Genomic DNA, 3,946 nt, shown 5'->3' on the forward strand with positions numbered 1-3,946 from the left:
GTGCTCCGCAACGGGAGAGGCCACAACAGTGAGAGGCCCATGTACCGCAAAAAAAAAAAAAAAAAAGAATGGGCACCCTGAGATGGTTTTTCAGATCTTGCAGCCATGAAGTTCATCAGCTGTATTTCTTGAGAGGCCAGTATACAAAGCACTCCAACTAGCCACCTTGTAAAACGGAGAGTTTTTTCTCAGAGCACCTTAGACAACTCTATTCTGGAAATAGTCACACTTAGTGCCTCACCCCTTCATTGTGCAAAATGGTATCTCTCTTCCGTTTGCTCCCTTACTCTCTCCTCTCCTCCCCTTCTCTTCTCTCCCTTCCACTCCCTCCCACCCCCAGTGTATCCAGCCATTTACATGTATTTGGGGTCAGTTATGGCTGTGAGATAATTTTACAGTCAGTACCACAGGACTTACAAATCCAACAAATTTAATTCACTTTGGTTTGAAATATTTTAGGAAATAACTTTCTCAGGTCTGAGAAATCATAGTGGAATGGGTCTAACCAGAAGAAGAAATTCCAGAACTGTGAATGCCATAGAAAGCATGCTGTTAGCTGCAACTCCAAAAGTCCCAGACACACTTATTCATCCTTCAGAAAGATTCCAGGCTACCAAAAGGTACTGCATGGGGGTGGCGGTGAAGGGTTGTTTATAATAACAAAAGTATCCTCTTTCAAGCCAGTTAGTAACAGTATTATGGGATTGAATGATGCCTAAACTCCCAGAGTCACCAGCATGTGTTAAATTTTTAAGACCTTGTCTGAAAACGTTATAAAACACCAAGAAGGCTCAGCTCCTTCTAATGTGCTCCAGTCTCTGAAGGAGAGTCAACAGTTCCTAATTTCAGACCCGACTCTTCTCCCTCTTCTCCTTTCTCTTTCTCTTCCCTTCTTCCCCTCCTTCTTCCCTCTCTCTATATTTTTCAAACTCCAACAAGGGTAGAACATAAGGAAGAAGAATATCAGCATGTCCAAATTTTCCACATCTTAAACAGAAAAGCACAGAACTACCCTCACTATTCTAACAAGGGTTTTTCCATTGCTTAGAATAATAGAATGGTACATTGTCAGAGAGGCACGGCCTCTACAGACATATATCTATAAACCAGGGTTTCCCTATTATATCTTGATCTCGTATTCTGTAATAATTTGTATTACAGAATACGACATTTGTATTCTGTAATAATTATGAATACTCTGAATATTTTATTGAGGCATACCAATGAGACTCTAGTCTAATTCTGGCAAATTTAGAATGAAAAAAAATAACAGGCAAAGCCACTCTACTCCTCAAGATGCCCTTAATCTGACACATGGCCAGAGTTTGAGTGCTCTAAATTCACATTCCCAATGTGTGGATGGGAGATTTAAGACCAATGTGTCTAGTCAAGAGGACCCTTAGGAGGCCACTTCAGTCCAGGTACCCCTACAGTTCAGACCAGGAGGGCACAAAGGGACCTTGGGAATACAAACACTGGGCCAGGCTATGAAGTTTGGGAGTGAGGGGGGACTGATGATGCATGCCTCAGGCACATGGGGGTCCCCAACAAGGATGGTGACATATCAGCATCCCCACTGAATAGAAGAGAAACACTTGGAGCAGGTAAGAACCACAGAAACAGAGCCACATGATCTCCTGTTGCAGTGCCCAGTATGCAGCCCCAGGTGTTCCTGTCCACCAGTCTTATTGTTATATGTCCATTTACCTCCTGCCTTGGGCTCACATGTGTCTGTTCACTTGTCAGGGATCTGGAAGCTTTCGCGTCTATTCAACTAGAAAAGGTGGGGCTGCGGGACATTATGCTGAACGCCTTCCTCCTCAGGAAACAAGCCATGGCTGACAGAATGAAGAACCTCGTGAGTGTAGTAAGAAGGGCTCCCTAAAGATCTCATCATCTTTTACATTTGAACAAATAAAAATTCTTAACTTGGAACCTGTTGCTTTCAGCCTATTTGGTTAGAACTATTGAAAATATAAAGAAATGAAAAAGAGAGTTCAATAAGATATAGAAAGGAAGGAATTCAAGCTAATTGCAGTCTAGTTTTTAAAATATGTGCATTTTTCCAAGGGCACATTTTGTTTTGTCACTTTCTAAGCAGACCTAGTTTCAGCACCTACTCTGGAACATTTGACAACTCCTGAGTGACCCACAGGTGCTTAGGGGGTTTAGACAAGGTACACAAGGGCTCTTGCCATCAAATTCACCTGTTATCTTGGTTTTTCAGACACTACCACCATGTTTCTATTAAACAGTTTTATACTGACCTAATCTTTTGAGAAGTATTATGAAATTCAAACCTTTGTCAATTAAAAGTGTTGCTTAGGGCTTCCCTGGTGGCGCCGTGGTTGAGAGTCCGCCTGCCGATGCAGGGGACGCAGGTTCGTGCCCCGGTCTGGGAAGATCCCACATGCCATGGAGCAGCTGGGCCCGTGAGCCATGGCCGCTGAGCCTGCGCGTCCGGAGCCTGTGCTCCACGACGGGAGAGGCCACACCGGTGAGAGGCCCGCGTACCGCAAAAAAAAAAAAAAAAAAGTGTTGCTTAATTTTATGGATATTATTTCATTATTCATTAATTTTTTGATGAAGAAGTCCTTAGGCTAATATATAGTTATTTGGGAATGAAATGACAAGGTTCACAATCTCTAGGCTTTGTCCATACCTGTGACTGAAAAGGAAGGACTTTAATTTACCTAATCAAGTTCTACAAATTGGATATGATGGAGGCTAGACCTTCTAGATTACTGCTGAGCAATAATGGGGGCAAAGGACTCCTTTTGATAAGTATTTAAGTAAATTACTTTGATAAGTAAATTACTTTTTTAACTAAAATATTCAAAAATATTGACCAAGTGAAAAGTATATTAGCTCATTAACTGCCCTTCAGGAATATCCAATGCCTATCAGATTAGAAAGGGTTCAGACAATATAATTGTCAGTTTTGTCAAGGTCTGGGATTTTAGCCTACTTATAAGCTAATAAGTTAGCCTGTTACTGTTCTGAGGATGCTGGCAGAGGACACAAGACTCCTAGGTCAGAGACAAAGAACTTTGTTACTCACAGCAGAGCCAGCCTCATGAGCCTCATGTTTGTGCCATTTCCTTTTGCCTCCGAGGTTCCACAGGGGCAACATGGAGGAGCCGAGGTACACGCAGTTTTGTGTCACAGTTGAGTAACATTGAGCTTGGGAATCCACCTGCTTTTTTTTCTAGAGAGAGATGTTACCTCATCCCTCCAGACTGCTCTCTGCAAACATAACCCTGAGAAATGGTTCAGGTAAAGAGTGGTAAGGGCCTTGAATTCTTGGCATACTCTCAGGATGTGCTGGAGTAGGAAAGACCCACAGAGGAATATCTCCCAGTAGGTTGACCTTCAGAAAGAATATCTCAGCTGTGTGGCCTTCTCCTGCTTTAAGTTAGCTATAAGTTTGTACAGATGTATTAGCTTGGGGAATTCTTATAGCCAACTGTCTAATAGGAAAACTGTCATTCTCTTTTATCACAGGATGAAATTGGGAAAGTCAAGAGAGATGTTAGAGCTGAATATTGCCAGAAGTAAGTATAGTATATGTGAACTACACATGCTGATTTATGACTCTGAACTCAATAAACAACAGTATTATACAGAAATCCATACAATTAATCAGCTGGTTTGTGTTTAAATAAGCCATAGTCCTACTGGATAAAAGCAAATTAAACTGCCTTCTGACACACAGAGGAAGCAGTATCAGAAGTGACGGCTAAGAGGCACTTGGAAGAGATCCATATCTCTGCCTTCAGACAACAGCAACCTGACCAAGACAGAAGTTTCTTCTTGACAGAGGTCCTCTATTCTCTTTGAAAAGTCTCCAGGGACTTATACCCTGGAACTTCCGTGAGAGATGGAACAACTTGGATTCACCTCTGTACATCATCTCTTCTTCTGACTTTTTAGATTCAACCGCCAC

The sequence above is a fragment of the Monodon monoceros genome, unplaced genomic scaffold, assembly GCF_005190385.1.
Source record: "Monodon monoceros isolate NGI ecotype Baffin Bay Population unplaced genomic scaffold, NGI_Narwhal_1 Super_Scaffold_15, whole genome shotgun sequence".
NCBI lineage: Eukaryota > Metazoa > Chordata > Mammalia > Artiodactyla > Monodontidae > Monodon > Monodon monoceros.